This window comes from Pogoniulus pusillus, chromosome 2 (assembly GCF_015220805.1).
Source record: "Pogoniulus pusillus isolate bPogPus1 chromosome 2, bPogPus1.pri, whole genome shotgun sequence".
Taxonomy (NCBI): Eukaryota; Metazoa; Chordata; class Aves; order Piciformes; family Lybiidae; genus Pogoniulus; species Pogoniulus pusillus.
In genome coordinates, this window is record NC_087265.1 from 16,342,358 (window position 1) to 16,360,061 (window position 17,704).

Here is a 17,704-nt window from a genome sequence, read left to right on the forward strand (position 1 = left end):
CTGTCAGTAGTGGGAAAGTGCCTGTCATAAAGCAACAGCTCCATCCTGAGTTTCTCAAGCCTGATTATCCAGGGAGGCCCACAATTACATGGAAACTAGGCAAGACAAGTTTGTAGTTAGAGGCAATGTTCCTCGTTAAACCAACTGGTGTAGTCAGAAAGAACACAAGCTTTTGGGCATACAAGTCCTCTTCTACTTCTTGTCTGAAATAGAAGCAACAGACTTCAAAGCTAAAAACAAGTTGAGAACAGTTGCTTGGTGTAATTAAGATAAGTATTTATAAGACTATCTCCTAAATTAAAGGTAGTTGGCACCAGTGAAACAGAGGGGATGTTCACAGAGATGGGAAGGAAAGGAAGGGGATGAAGAAGAGAGATGATAATGTGATTGTCCCTCAGCAGAAGAAAAGAGACAAATAGTTTATTGCCTGTGAAATCTAGTTAGGTTAATTAAGGAAGTTATGGCATGCCATAAAGTAAGTGTGTCTATTGAGCCCATCCTTCTGAGTACCCAGTCAGATCAAGAATTTTGGTTCTGAGTCTCACCTTCAAAGAGCGTGCTGTAGTTTGTTTGCTGATGGTTAAGAAACATGCTGTGCATTTGGATTAGTCATTTGGTTCTGATTCCTTCAGAGAGGCCAGGCTGTAGCTACCAATAGGTTAGGAGATGTGGTATTTGGGTCTGTCACTGCTCAAGGAATGTCACGAAGCCCTAGGAGTATGCAGTAGCTAGAAAAATGTATTCATTCAATACAAGCACTTATGATATGGTATATCATACTTTTACACCTTGTTGCTTCACAGCTGCTGTCTACCTGTCACAGACCACTGAGGATATTGCATCTCCCTCAGCAATAACACTGTTCTGCCCCACAGGTGCTAACACTATGCCTCTTCCTCAACTTGTCTAGTAGAGGAATATGAAATTAAAGCAACTGTTCCCAAAACGTTACTTGGCAGAACTATTCTATTTCTCTTTCAGACTATCCTCTTCCCCTCCCACTCAGCTATTTCCCTTACTCTAATAAAAAATACTTCCTGCAAACTTCACTATACAGAACTACCACACACTCACACACGCATTTGCCACAGCAGTTTGGATAAAGGTGCACTGTTCCACTTTCATTCTCAGGATGATTGATAATATATTTCACTAGAGTATTTCTGAAGCCTAAAAAATGGCTTTGGGAAAAAAAAAAACAAAACAAAACAAACACCAAACAAAATCAAAGACCTCCCCCACTCCACCCCAACAAAAAAAAAAAACCCAAACCATCTCTCAACAACAAACTGCTACCAAGAAAAAAGCACCAACAGACCCAAGCAGCACCACAAAAAACATTGTAAGAATTAAAATAGCCCAAATGGAACAACAACAAAAAAAATCCATATTCCAAGAGAAAGTGTTACCTAACCTATACTTAACATAAAAAAGAGATTATATGCTATAGCATCCTTTGAATTTAAGTGTATCTATATTAGGAAGCTATTACGTTAGCACATGGATTACTTTATGTAGGTTGATGCAAGTTTCATGGGAAAAAAAAACCTTATTTAATCAGAAATTATCTTCTTAAAAGCTCTGCTTCCAATTGCACCATGATATTTACAGAGAACAGGCAGATTTTAAAGGCATCTGAATTAACTAGCAGCAGTGAGTAGTGAAACAAGAACCACTAAAATCCAAGATCAAATCTAGAGTTGACATAAATTAATGATCTTCTATGGAGTCAATCTGAATTGTATTGATCTATGCCACAGTACTTACTTTATCTATGAACCAATATATTCTGTTTACACTTGGAATTTGAACTCCATGATAAGCCAAAAGAGTATCCCAGTATCCTTAAAGATCTTGCAACAAAGCAAAATGAAGATACATCATTATCTGATCGAGTTATTAATGTATCAACATGGAAAAAATTAGGGATGAAGCAAACAAATACCTAGAAAAACCTTTAATTAATTTCAGCAAAAACCCACAGCAGTAATCATGTAAATTGGACACAGTTGTAATCCTCTTCAGCAGCACGGGCACACTGTAGTTACAGCAACTTGTACTAAATACAAAAGGAAATGCTCAGCTCTTCAAAATAATGTATTTCGAGTAAGGTATGGTTCATTTTTTCCCCAGAACTTTTGAAAATTAGCAAGTAGAATTTGATTTGTCTTCCTCCACTGACAACAAATGCCCACTGGAGAAATACTGTTTCTAGAATAATCTCCACTCATTTAATAATTGCATTAAAAAATACATCAAAAGCAGAACTTCGGGGGAGAGGAAAAGATAACCCAAAACACACACTCAGGAAATCAGCAATAGTCCTGTGATTTTTTAATTGCCTCTGTTTTTGTAATGTTGTCACAAATCCTTTACACATTCTTAGAAGAGGTCAGCAACAGGTTTTACAGTGGGAAGAGCGGAAAATGCTATATTTAAGAAGGATATGTAAGAGATTAAGTTTTGACAGGTTTTAGCATCTCTTTCCTCTGGGAAAGTGCAGGACTGAAGGAGCAGCAGGGAACACAGAGTTAGAAAGTTTGTCTGTCCACTCTACCCTTCCAATGCAATTAGCATTTTTCTGGATAAAACCAGATGAAAGTTCTCAGAAGACTATTGCATAGGGATAGAATTAGATACACTGATGTGTCATCAAGTTTTAGTTTTACTGGAACACAAATATCATGGTAAAAGAGCTCAGAAATCACATAGGATTTATTCTTGTTATAATTATTTCGCTCCTTAAGACTGGTTTATTAGAGTGGAATGGATAAGTCAGACCCACATGTTAATTACACAGTAAAAAAAACAAACACCACCACCCAACAAAAAAAAAACCCCAAACAACAAAACACCAACGCAAGAAACCACATTACATAATGTAACAATAATCCAGACAGGACTGACGGGTAGACAGAATCTGGATTGCAACATAAGTACCAGCTTTTAAATGCTATAGCAGCTTAGAAAGACATTATCCCCATATAATGTTATTAATGTGTGAATCCTTTGACTATGGTAGGTAATTGTCCCCCATAATTAAACCTGCATCAGTAGCAGATACATAATGTGTGTTTATAACTTGTACTCTTTCTAGCTTTATTTATTTATTTTTAAGCACAGACAGGCATCATGTCACTCAAGGATTATCTCATGGTACTTGAACTCATTGACTATCAAGTCCACATTATTTCACACTCGAACAATAAGATCCCTAGAGCACTTGTCTGACAGGAGTGGAAAAACATTCACATTCATCAGAAAGCAGCAGCATAAGCCAGGCAATGATGAAAGGTCTTCCCAATGTTAACTTATTCTGATAATAAAAGAAGCTTCTATTTCACTATTAATTCAATAAATGTTTCTATGATTGGATTAGCTTGGGAAAAAAAAATCAAATAAAATTGTACACACAGACTATTTCCCTCTGCAAGGAATACAGATTCTTCATTCTGCATCTCTGGAAGGATCCCAACATGAAGTCAAAAGACCACTAGGTATTTCATTAGAGAATCTATTCAGCATCGTTCATAAAGCCATAACATGAGACAGTCCCCCATGAAATAAACAAGACCTGCCAGGCACTCCAGCACCTAAGTGATTCTCCCACCCTAAAAAAATAGTGGTAAACCCAGTGGTAGGGAGAAAAATTGTTTGGATTCTCATCCAAACCAAATACCTAAGCAGACATTGCAGCTGTCTTCAAAGAAGTGTCTTCTCTGACTTCCCCTATGCTTCAACTGCTCAAGAATTTGAAGAACTGTGATACAGTTTACATTTTCTTAATGTTGACTAAGAAATGAGTTGGAGTGGCACTATGCATATGTAAGATACTGATTTCAGCACCACAATTTCACAAACATAAAAACAAAGGAACAAAACAACAACAAAAAAAACCCTCCATGCTTTAAAATGGTTCTAACAGTGGCCTAGGCCCATCCTAGGAAACACTTCTAAAGCAACCAAGCAGGGAGGCTTGTCAGGCAGAGCTCCCTCTCTTCAGCCACTGCAGACAGATGTTTCCCAGAGTGGGTTCTTCTATCCCTTGAGGTACCTGCTCTTCCTTTTTGAGGAGGAAAGGGGTCTCTTCTGGCTCAAACACATGCATTCAGTTCTACTGCTAGCTAAACTCAAGACAAAGTGCTTCCCCTCAGGAGCAAGCTGAAGCTAAACTTTGAAACTCATTACACCTGATTCAGGCACTGTCAGTGATGAACATCAGAGCACAAATATCTACCTTTGCAGCCATCCAGATACCTTCTATATATACACATAATGTAGATACTCATCCAACATCTATGTAGATAATGTAGATACTCATCCAACACTTACACTCAGACTGGAAATTAAATTGTTCCAGAAGCTACCTTCAGCCTAGCAGAACTATTCTCAACTTCATAATATATATCCATAAATATTTATGACATAACCACTCGCAGGTTGACTGGGGAATTGTAGTCCTGTGTCTTCTCACAGCACCACCAGGTTTCAAGAAGAGGAGAGACAGGCAGAAGATATATAGATGTATTTCTTTAAAATATATATGTCAAATGGGACAAAATCTTTGCAGTAAAGAACAAGTTTGGGGTTTTTTATGTCACTGAGAGCTAAAAAAAAACCTGAATATAATTAAGGCAAAACTATAATACAAAAAAATACTCTAAGAACTGCAATAACAGTAAATGTAAATTAGGAACTCAATAAAAGTGTTTCTAGAAAAGAAAAGAAAATTACAGAAGTGCTTTTCTTACCCTTCAAAAAATATTTGCTTTGCCTTGAAGAGAAAAACAGAATACACAAAGTTTCCGTGAAGTTTTGCATTAGACAGCAGGTGCAACATCTACTCTGGAACACCTAACACATGCAGAACTTAACAGCTCTGACAGCTGTTGCAAACAGGACAGGGAGCTGACCGTGTCTCTTGTGTTTTTAACTCCAGTGTTATTCATTGCTGCTTGGACTAGGTGTTCCTTCCTATTTGTCCCCGAATAAAATTACTTTAACTGAGATCTATGCTGAGTTATACACAAACTCATCAGCAAATTCTATACAATTTTATTGTTCAATTTCCGGCATGTACTTGTTGAAAAGTAAACTTCCAGATCCTGGAAGTCTTTCCTTGCAAACTAAGCAAAAGTTGCTATCTTTGTGTAGGTTAGCAATTGAGATCTACGAACCAAAAATAGCCCAGCAACTAGGTAAGACTTCTCAGCCAACTGCAATATAGTGCTAATGTTGCCAAATGAAACAATAATTAGATTTGAAGAGAATTTCAATCAAGTCTGTAGATAATTTACCACAGGTCGAAGTATTTCAATGTTACCCTTGAAAGTACCAGGAAGTAGGTGATGGGAAGATGAATGCTCAGCCCTTACCTTTTAACAATGATCAGGGTCACATGGCTAATTAAAATACCTTTGTTTACATCGGGTAAGAGTCCTGCTGTTAGACCATCTGCACCTGCAGTCTGTTCCATCAAAACCCCTTCCACAAATTGCATGCTCCTAATAGGTATTGCTGTGCCAATGACAATTACCTAATTAGACATTAGAATGTCAATGCCGATTTTAAAATCCATGCTAATTATTTTACTGTTTGACAGAATATTTCCCAATGAAGGAGGGGGTCTGGATAGCATAATTATGTCACGAGGAACACTTCTGCATATGATTAAAAGGTTTGGCTGGCTCTGATTGGAAGGGCTCCAGTTATTTATGTATTTAACAAAGTTGCAATCAGCACATACGGTTTTCAGCTGAAAGAAACAACCTGAACCCCACTTATTCATTTGCCTGCTATGGTAGAGCATATAGCAAAGCTTGTGACTAGGTTCTGCTTCTGTATGGTTTGCACTTGAGTAAGGTGAGTTTGGAAACAGAGAGGAAACATGTCTAGAAGGTGGATGATGTGATGGCTCTTTTATCTGGTAACTGAAGGCAGAATGCATGGGTGCTGGGTGCGTGACTGATTCTATATCTTTAGCTGTAGAAGAGTGAATACCTCTGCATCTAATGCTGAGCACTTCTAGGAGTCATTGCTGCATTTATTGGTGCAAGCTGGTCCTGATACTTGGCATGACTACAGAGATTTTGAAAGATCTGCAGCACCTTCCTAGGCCTCGAGCCTTTGGCAGTTAAGACAGCTTTAACCACAAGCATGGTAATAATAATGGATGTGCATTTCTGATTTAAATTTTCAGAAGTGAAAATAAAGAACAGCCAGAGAATCTAACTACAGTCAGCACATCACATGGGACACAAATAAAGTAAATAGGAGGAAACAATGGGAATGAAAAGAAAATGAATATCAATGTTTTCTTTCTATTGTCCTCACCCAGAAAGAACACTACAAAAGAATCCCAGCCAAAGCTGTAGTACAAATAAAGATGCTGCATAGCTTATAACTTGAAGGTATCTTTGATTCTCAGTTGAGAAGCTGCCACCAGAAAAAGAATTTGTCCTCTTCTTCAAAAAATACTGTGATGATAAGGAAATGTTTTAATGTTTCCTTTATAATTTCCACATTAAAATACCACAATGTATAATCACAGTGCTAAACCTGTGCATCTGTATGACTACACGTAGCTCACACAAAAATCCTGACTCATGGTGGCAATTCAGTGGCGTATCCAATATGATTTAAATTCATTTCACAGTCTATTACTGATCAGCACAAATGTCAGGTGGCACTGTATAACATTTAAAGCCATAATTGTGTGAGTGTTCAAGAAACAATGTACAATCACAGCCTCTTGTGAGTACAAGAGTTAGAAGTTGCAGGTCAACTGTCAGCTACGGAAAACTTGATCAACCAGTAGCCAAATGTTTCTAATCCCTCAGGGCTCGTTTCTGCTACAAAGTCTGTAGGAACTTAACTGGATGGGTGCAGTTTAAAGAATAAATCAGATGCCTGATCTATGCATTAATAGTGTTTAATACAAATACATATGCATAAAAACTGCGCTGAACACTTCTGTCTCCTCTGTCATGCTTTCAATAGTTACATTCTTAGCATACACATCATAGATGTCCAAGAGGCTTTCTACAAGAACTTTAAAATGCCTAATAGATCTGAGATCCTTATTTTGAATATCGTTCTGATACACCAGACATATACCAAGTAATACCTCTGACAGAGTCCTGTGACCTGAAGGCCTTTATATGTATATTTATATAGATATATATCTATGTCGATACATTTAAACGTGTTTGGTTTCACTTACGAATGCCGCTAGGTGAATTTACAACCTCTCTAATGACTTAAATTTGAGGACTACATGTCTTAGTGCTACTCACCATTGCAGTAATTGGAATTCTGCAGCTGTCCTGTGCAACACACACTGAACTGCTTAGCTGTGAGTTTTGGGAAAGTTTCAGCTCCAGCAGAGCAGTAGCCAAAAAGACACATCCTTCAATGCCTGAAGAAGACAGAACAAAACCACCGGCGGTTTATACTAGGTTTGTCTCTTACGTTTTACCAGGCACTCTATCTTCAGAACATAGGAGCCAGCAATAGTGTATCAGAAATACTCACATAGCAAAGCCATCAAAACTAAAGACATTAAGGAATAAAATCCTGACTCTATGTCAATCAGTGGCAAAACTCCAAGTGACTTCGTGAGGACTCAGTTTTCATTCACGACTTTCCTCTTAATGCGACTTTGTTTTGCTCTTACATATTTCCCAGTGCTCACTGCCCAAGCAGAGTCTTTCTAAAGATCACACAGCTAATCAGAAGGGCAGAAACAAGTTTGAGATGCAGTGTTCAGCTGGGGTAAGAGAGTTAGCTCTCAAAGAAATTAATCTTAGTCTTCCAGCTGGAGATGACACCCAGAACAGGCAAACTTCACCTGGAAATTTAATTTTGGACAGCTATTTGAGGACTGTATTTTCCAGGTGGGCCATATGTTACAGATTTAACTATCAGTTGAGTATCCTAAGGCTTGTTGTGAGCACCTGAGCACTATTTTAAAATTGTAAGTTATATCCAAACACTTAACAATAGAGTAAGGCATCTAAAAAATGCATTTGAAAAGAGGATCCATTTCTACTTGTTATATATTTTAATATATGTATAAAGTATATATATTTGTATATATAAATATATATATTTATATATACAAATATATATATTTATATATTTTTATATATATTTATAAATATATATAAATAAAGCTTTAGCTTTAGTGTGATGAGCTGTTTGCAAGAGGCAGAAGACACATTCCCTTCCATAAAGGGGTTAAGATTCATATTTCTTTTGTGTGTCATTATTCTTAAGGGAAGTCTCCAACTCATTTGAAACAACACATCCACATTGGAATAATACGTGTGTATCAGAAGTACATCAGAAATACAGTGAAGGGCAACAAAGCTGGTGAGGGGCCTAGAACACAAACCCTATGAGGAGAGGCTGAGGGAGCTGGGGTTGTTTAACCTAGAGAAGAGGAGGCTCAGGGATGACCTCATTGCTGTCTACAACTACCTGAAGGGAGGTTGTAGCCAGGTGGGCATTGGCCTCTTCTCCCAGGCAACCAGCAATAGAACAAGGGGACACAGTCTCAAGTTGTGCCAGGATAGGTATAGGCTGGTTGTTAGGAGGAAGTTCTTCCCAGAGAGAGTGATTGGCATTGGAATGGGCCAATCCATTGGGATTGGAGGTGGTGGAGTCGCCATAACTGGAGGTGTTCAAGAAAAGCCTGGATGAGGCACTTAGTGCCATGGTCTAGTTGACTGGATAGGGCTGGGTGCTAGGTTGGACTGGATGACCTTGGAGGTCTCTTCCAACCTGGTTGATTCTATGGTTCTGTGAAAGCATGTAGTTCTCAATTAAGGATGTGATTTCAGAAGCTTTCTCTAGATGAATAAATTGTCTTTCTATTGATATGTCATAAAATTCCATTGACTTTAAAGAGCTGAGGGTTAGACCAACCCTAAGTGCCTCTGAAAATTCCAAGCTTAAGTTAAATTTATGTTGACTCGTTCACAATTTTTGTTGTTCTCACTGGAATCATTGCAGGAATATCTGAGTCTGTTAATAAATATCCTTTAAGAATAACATACCACAGACCAGCTTTAAATAACTTATCCCTCTAAGAATGACATATCCCATCTATCTCTATATATTTCCCTAGACTCAATGGTTTCGACAACTACTTGGAAAGAATTTACTTCCTTAGAAATCTGTAGTCCCACTGTGTGTTGCCTGAGCCGGAAATGGGATACAGAGCTGGAACTGCTGCAGGAAAGCATCTCCTAAAGGATATGATTTTGCTGAATGTCATATAACGCCCCAAAAGATTCTTGGTCCAAGGGTTCTTTACTGACAGGTAATATTCCAACAAAGCACAATCCTCTCTCCAATGGCCATAAATGATCTCCAAGAGAACACTGCTGCTCTTTTTGTGTCCAAGATTAATCCAGGTTTCTCAGAAAAATAATTGCCATTTATCCAGGTAGCATTTACACCCCGAGGTCAGGACCGGGGCCCTGGTCTGACAGATACATACATACACATAATGAAAACACATTTCCTGTTTCAAAAAGCTCATCATTTGCATACAGTCAAGTGCTATGAAAGACAGGTATTAGAACATTCTTCATGGATCTGGGACCCTTTTCTCGTAGTAGGGATTTTACTTAGCAGCAGGTCTCATCCCCACCTGGAAACTCCAGCAGTTTCCTCATAGTATTTACTGGCTACACTTCCTTTCTCTCAGGTACAGTCCACACACGAACTAAGGGAAACTTTATGAAGGGGAAAAGGAGCAGATCATTGCTTTCCAAGCAGGTTACTGCCCTCCACCACAGCAATTCATGCAATAAACCTTTGCTTCAGTTTCCTGAAGCAGTGCAATATCCTTCAAACGAGTGGTTCTCTAAGATCTCTTTCACTGATTTTTGTGTGAAAGTACAGAGCTCTCTTCAGCTGGTAGGAACTTCTGAGAGGAGCTACTTTGCCACTGGTAACTATGATACTGCCTTATCTAATCATGTCATGTTACCTTCTCCAGTCTCTCAATCACCAAACCTACCCACCAGCAGTTGGGGATCCAGCTCTCACCAAACTCAGGCTTGCTCTAATGCTAGTGTGGGGTCTTTGCAGTGGTACATGCCAGCTGCATCTCTGTTCAAGGCTGGCAGTTTAAATACTGCGTGTCTTCACCAAATCAAGGTGCCCTTGGTAAAGTGCAATTCTTCAGGCATACAGTACAGAAAATGTCTTATTGTCTTCGCACCCACAGCAACATCAACAGAGCAGGCAAACAAAATCTGCTCCTTGCCCTTATGTTCTTCTTACCCCAGGTCCAATAAACAGCAGCAGAGCTGTCTTTCCCCTTCCCATCTCCTTTGTGATGCTCAACCTATGGTGGCTTCATCCAGAGAAGGCTTTCCAGAGGCCTGTAATCAATCCACAACTCTGCCACAAGCACCACTGAGAGGTTATTCACTCCTGTGCATTCATTCCTCTTCCATAAAAGCTGAAAATACTCTGTAACATCCTTCCTCTCACAACTCACCCCTGCTGAGTCTGTTTGTGACAAAAATTGTGGTCATACAGTGACCAGCAAATGAGAACATGATATGATTGGAGCCTCTTTTATCATTTATCTCACAGTGAGTATCCATAGGTGCATAAAACAGATGGGAATGAACTGTGAGAAGACTATGATTAGCATAATTGCTAGTGATCGCATCAGACAATCTGCGTAACCACAGTCAAGCATTTTTGTAAGTATTGCTAGGGAGATTAATAATAAAATCAGTGTTGGGAGAGCCACTAAAGCAGAAGCTGTTTTTTTAAAGGTTATTTTAGGGCTCCAAGCAGGACTGTAATGTACCAAAATTTCCAAGAGAAGCAATTGTAATGTCCCTTCATTGCCCCCTTACATTTTACTGTGGTCTGTGATCGCTTTATAGTTGATTCACTTTCATTTTCTCTGTATAAATATCTAGTCTAGACCTGAAGATATCTAGTGAGGAAAATCAGAAGAAATAGAGATGGAGGAATTCTACAAAGGCCACCATAATACTAACTAGGAGCTTTTCTTTGAAAAATTAAATTAAAAAAAAGAACAAACCAACCCAAAACTGAAGAAAATAGACATAAACTATACCAGTCTTAAAGCCTAAGAAAGGATTTTATGCAACTCAGCCAGTCTGTGAAGGGCTACAGAGAAGGAGGAAGCTGTGTGTGACAGACTGCATGGTGGCCCTTGCCAAGTGGAGGAAGGCTGAACTTGTCATGGTTTGCCTCGCTCTTACTGTACATAGAGGTGCACAACAGGGCACCTGTGGCAGAGCCAGGGTTATACACTCATTAAGATCCACAGCTTAAACACAAAATCCCAAGAGATCCAATTGAAAATACCCAGTTACTGGGTGTGCTTCAACTCCTTGGCATTCCTACTGGCTTGCTCTTTGAGCCAGAACACGTCAGCAGCACTCTTGCTCATCCCACGCTGTCTGCAACCTATAAGGAGAAGCCTTTACTTCTCACCCTGCATGACAAGTGCTGAGAATAACAGGGTCCCACTATGAGTTGTGCCACCGAGGGTTAGTGCAATAGCAGCAGTTATTATGCCAGCTTCGATAGTGGAGTTCAGTGAGAATCATAATCATAGGACCATAGAATCAATCAGGTTGGAAGAGACCTCCAAGATCAACCAGTCAATTTCTAGTATGTAATACTGGGTTTTTGTGAGAAGCTGTCAAACTTGCACGTGCACACAACCTCTGAATTTCAGTCAGAACAAAGACCCTGCCTTGCCCATATGTCTTTTCACCTGGTCCACAAAATTCCTGTATGGTTTAGGTAAGATATAAATTGTCAGATTTTAGCATCCACCTCTACCCAAAACTTCCAGCTTATGCTCCCAAGGAAATTTTGGCAGAAAAATGACTTGCCAAAATACTACAATACACAAATAATAGTTGAGTATGAGTTTTCTAAAGCAAATGCTGTGCAAAGTAGAAGTAGGCACCACAAGGAACAGAGACAGATCAGGTCAGGCTTCCCCTCTGACATTTCACTCTTTGAAGTACATGTCTTGGGCCTTAACCAGAACAGAATTGTCCTGGGTAGGACATTTGCATGGATGCTCCCTAAATCTACATATGGCACCCCTGAATTGCTCCCCATGCTTGAGGGAGAGAACTTTTTTCTTTCATGACCCAACCTGCACCCATACACCTATGTTAGCCATTAGTCAAGTGCTTGTAGCCAAGAAGCATTTCTTCTGCATGCAGGCACTGAGGGCACTTAGTTCAAGTTTTGACAGTTGTCCACAGTAGGGCACAACAGTGATTCCCAGCAGCATCTGCATTATCATCTTCACTTCCTCTACATCTTGTCATTTCTTAATCTCAAGCAGAAACACTTATCACCGCCCTCTGAATATAGATTACTTCATTCCCACTTCAGCCCTTGGCAATATCTCTACTTCTGCTTTGATTCACTGATATTCATCAATGACTTTGCCATAGCTTTTTCTTAGCCCCTTTCTGGACTCTGTCACCTTTCTCCTTGCATTTTCCCACCATCTCCCTTTTCTTTGGACTACCGAGCATGCAATATGTCATTTCATTCCCTTGGCTCCTTTTAACCTTTTCACACCAAAACTGCCCTCTCACAATCATTGCACCACGGTTGGCCCCTGGGCAAGCTCCTGCTGTTAGATTCCAAATGTGTACCCTCATAAGCTCTCCATTCTGCCTGTCATCTTGTTGTCTTTAAAATTCTTAGCCTTTAGATAACATCCACAAAAATTTAAAGCAAACCCAATACAAATCCAGCTGTAGCTACCAGTGAAGCTGGTGTATGTTTTCACCCCACACATCTGCCTTTAGCCATGTGTCTAAAGCACTTAAGAGAAAAGATTTTTGTTTCACTGTCTTTGTACATGACCTACCTCTTTGCCACTGTGGAGCAAAGTTGAAGTAAGAAGTCCAAAAGTGAAATATTTGCAGCTCTGCAGCCAGAACTGACCCCACTTGTACGTATACCTTTTGATGGTCTTAATTACATGTTCACATACCTTTACTTTTTTCCTACAGAGAAATGGAGTACACAGCACTGGTGCACAGTGAGAAAGACATACCAGTTTAGAACACATCATTTGTACTAATGCCCCAACTTCTCAGTTTGGCAAAGTTATCAGCAACTCAAAGTTTGCCTTTTCTAGGGGGAACATCAGGCCACTAGTCCAACAGTGTCTATATGCCTTCTGATTAATAAAATCACATCCTACCAGGCCTTCTTTAAGCTTCTCTTCCATTATCCTTCAGGTGCCCTTGAGGAACAACACGCAGACCTCCAAAAGGTTCAGGGAGGTGGGAAATCTACCACTGACTTTCTTGTGGTATTCTCCCACGTTGAAGCCTGGCCCTCTCATCCCTCTGCTACACCAGCACTAGTCTAACAGCCACCTGCATCTGAAGGGTGGGAATTGCAAAGCAGAAGAGAGGCAGCTCCAATGAGATTCCCAAACTCAAAAAAGCCCTGCTAAGCAGCACACTCCCACTCTCCCTATGTGCATCTTAGCACTGCAACCTCTTCACATCTCACGAGCTAGCGTGGAACAGATGCGTCCCCCTGTCAGGAGGCAGCAACACCCTTCCCTCCTCACATGACTCATATGATGTCAGAGTTGTCCTTGTCACCGACCCCAATTCAGGCTCACACTTCAAGGACACGCTTGCTAACTGGATCCTCTCAGCATGACAGATTACCTCATTTGAGAGGTGGAAACCTCTCATTTGGGTTCCCTACATCCTAGGGAAGACTTTGTGTCAGCCGAGGAAATTCAGTTCTTCTGGTGGTTCCGGTGGCATAGCCCCACTGAGAAACTTTGACATAGGATGCAAGGATTCCAAACCTTTAACAGCTAGGTCACTGTCTCCCCATACAAAACCAATGCCCCACCCAAACAATGTCCAATACAGAGATGCAAATGATTTTTATAGAACAATCATGTACTTTCATGTGATCTAATATTAGCTCTGCTGTATATAATTATTTTATATAGTACTTTGCATTCTGGTTGCACTCCCATCGATATGTCTAGTAGATATTTGTAGTTCCCTAGTAATTTAATAGCTAGTTTGTGCCCTAAAGCATAAAAACATTTCTACCCTATCTAAAGTAACCGTGGGTGGTGTTATCCATATAAAATCTTTGAGTCCTAATGAGCTTTTGTTCTCAAGTTATAACCCAAAAATACATCACCCGGCTGTTCCGTTCTCTGCTAAAGATCTTCACTATGATGTGAAAGGAAAAGAAATTAAAACCCTAGATAAATGTGTTTGATCTACCACAAAGAGGGAAAAGACAGCCCTCTGCATTGTGTCTTGTAGGGATTTTTTCTGTTCATTTCTAAATGTTTCAAGGCTGAAGATAAACTGCATTCTTGCAAACCCTGAGCTGGAGAGAGCTGCGGTCTGAAAGTCCCAGGCAGGACCATCATGCTGGCTCTGCTCTGGAGAAAGGCCTTGATATCTGCAAGAGCCTGGACATGATCCTGCAAAGACGTATAGTATCTGGAGTTCCTAAAGGCAAAAAAGGTAGTGAAATCCTGTCTGCTTATAGGGATGATGTTAGGAGACCTCCTACCCTTCCACCTGAGGAAAAGGGGGCTCCAGGATGCACAGGGGGACATTTAGGATACTAGATCTCCTAGGCTTTCAACTCCATGGCAAGAAAACCCATCCCTGGCCTGCAGAGAGCCTCTATTTCACCCTCACAGACATCTTCTTGCCTCTTTCTTCACTTGCCTTTATTTGCAGCCATGGAGGCAGGCCAGAGGCAGGCACTCACCAGGAGCCAGGCTCAAGCCTTCCTTGGCATGCCCACCTCTGCTCTTTAGGAGAGGGGACAGACTGTACAATACATCATCTGTTATGCAATGATCCCCAGCACCCAGTTCTGCTTTGCTTTCTGGTGGCAGGAATATACCACCTTCCTTTCCCCTCCCATCCCCTGCCCCATTCATCTCTTCCACTCCCTGTTTACTCCCAAAGCCCCTTACTGTCAAGAGCATCTTAGTGCATGCCAAACCAGCTATGAATTACAGTATTTTAGCCCAGGGAGGAGGCATGCAAGGGAGTCAACTTATTAGAGAGGGTTTTTTGGGGCCCATTTCAGTTCTGACACCGCTCTCCTGGAAATAACTGCACTCATGTCAGATCTGGATGTGCCTAGCTTTTCTCTCTATTAGTCTGGTTATTTTACATCTAAAATTGAAAGTGTGCAACATGTCACAGAGGTACTTTAACATCCCAAAAGAAGCAAACATTGCTTTGCCATCTAGGCAGCAAAAAAAGTCTGAGGTAAAGCCCTTAGATGAACATCTCCTGGAACACACTAAAAATTAAGTGTAAGGTTTTGACCTTTGAGGAAACACATGCCTTTGGAACATAGAAGGGAGAGTGTCTGAGAGAGCAAAACCTGGCAGCTTTAGTAAGACTGAATGGCAAGTCAAAAACATTCAGCTAGAAAGCAAACATCTTCCTACCCCATCAAAGCAACAGACAGAAATGACAGCAAATCCTATCTGCTCCATTCAAAAGAGAATTCCTGGTATCTATGCTTGGAAACAATGAAACCTAGATAGTGTATTAGCTGTCATTAGAAAGTAAATGGAGGCAGTGGAAATTAATTCCTCCACGCATAGTTCAGAAAGATTTTGGCGTTCAGCATTATCAGTAAATCCCAGAAGTAGCTATCAGCAGGTAATCTGTTCAGTGTAACTAGATAGTCCCATCACCTATAAGGATTTAATGAGTGCATCACCCCAGAGAGATACCAATTACAAGATAATAAACATCCTCCTTCCTTGACCCTGGGGAAAACTTTAATAAAACTGCAATCCAATCCTTACCACACCTCACAGAGAGCCTTTTCTTATTACCTGAACTAAATGGAGAGGTGTGAATTAGGCATTGGTGACTAAACAACTGTTTTGCAAATAAACAAGCAAAATAAAAAGCACAAATATTTGACTGTGGGAAATCTGATCATTTTCCTGTTTTTAAAGGGGAAAAAAATATATTGTGTCATAGATAACAGAAAAATAATTATCACACTCCTTTGATTAGCTTGATTAGCTCAAGGACTGAGGCTTAAGGGCTTGTGACTTTAGAGCAATACTGACTTAAACCAGCATCTCTAGCATCTCAGGTGAAAGTTGTTGGCAGCCCAAGAATATCCACATTCTCTCAGAAAAAGTCATCCTGAACCACAGAAATCTAAAGGAAAAATTCATGACAATTGCTGAGAATATAGAAAGAAATTCCCATCTCAACAAACACGATTTTTTGTCTTCAAATTATTGTTTTTAAATGCTCCCTACAAGCGTAAGTACTTCCAGTACATAGCTCCTTGTACTTATGGGAGGACAGAGGCTGATGAGTTGTTTGGGCAAATACTTCAAGGAAAAGGCTTTGCGGTCTGCACCATGGAAGAGTCTCTGTCCTCTCACACTGCTCTTCACTATGTTTAATCATAGAAACAACCAGGTTGGAAGAGACCTCCAAGATCATCCAGTCCTCCTAACATCCAGCCTATACCTCCCCCCAGCACAATTTGAGACTCTGTCCCCTTGTTCTATTGCTGGTTGTCTGGGAGAAGAGACCAACCTCCACCTGGCTACAGCCTCCTTTCAGGTAGTTGTAGACAGCAATGAGGTCACCCCTGAGCCTCCTCTTCTCCAGGCTAAACACCCCCAGCTCCCTCAGCCTCTTCTCATAGGGTTTGTGTTCCAGGTCCCTCACTAGCTTTGTTGCCCTTCTCTGGACATGTTCCGGTACCTCAACATCATTCTTGAATTGAGTGGCCCAGAACTGGACACAGTACTCAAGGTGTGGCTTGACCAGTACAAGGGAAGAATAATTTCTGTGCTATTAGAAAACAAACAAACAAACCAGACCAAACCAAAAACCAACACAAGATACTCAGGAGCCAGAAGAAAAGTTGAATATTCATTTCAAATGTAAAAAAAAAAAGCACAGAAGCCCCTGCCTAGAATCCGAATGACTGCAATACATCATTCCTGCAGCAACTCTAAGGATGCTGAGGCTCAGAGTTAAAAAGACCCGTGGCCTATCTTCACTCCCAGTCACTTGCCTCCTTCCATTGGGCTGACAGGTACTTGCCAGGGCCCCTCTCAGCCTTAGCATCTGTACCTCAGGTATCCCCTTCAGCATCCATGTATGCACACCCTGCTCCATTAATCAGGAGAAAGAACAAAAAACACATTTCCCTCATCTCTCATCTCTTCTCCCCATCTGAGTTCTCTCCTTTGCTATATTTTGGCAGGGAAGTTGAAGAAGGCATAGCAATTGAGAGCCTGAGTGACAGGCAAATCCCTGGAATGATAAAGGAGGTGAATAAATTAGTTGTATTCACCCCTTGCACACCCTATTCCCTGCTCTTGGTGGGTGCTTTCTAATTCTTGCCCTTTTATTCACTCCGCATTTTTGTCCTCCTGCTTCTTTCTCTCTTCCTTTGACTTTGCAGCTTTAGTCTCCTCCATATTTGGGGGAAGGTTTTCTTTCTTCTTCCCCAAATGCACTCTAGTCCTTTCTCAGTTCTCTCCCAAACACCCAGCCCCTAGCCTCTCCTTATTCTTATTATGCTGAACCACCCTTCGTAGCTGTGTCTTGCTCTTATTGCATCTCTTTGTTTTAAAGAGCATTTATGATACCATGTA

General features: G+C 40.5%; 1 protein-coding gene across 1 annotated transcript in view; it reads right to left on the reverse strand.

Moving 5' to 3' along the window:
• GLI2 (GLI family zinc finger 2) overlaps nt 1–17,704 on the reverse strand; it is a 468,774-nt gene that overhangs the window by 342,692 nt on the left and 108,378 nt on the right. Inside the window, exon 2 of the mRNA XM_064157432.1 lies at nt 7,296–7,417. The gene's annotated coding sequence lies outside the window, so the exon portion shown is untranslated. The remainder of the gene's footprint in view (nt 1–7,295; nt 7,418–17,704) is intronic.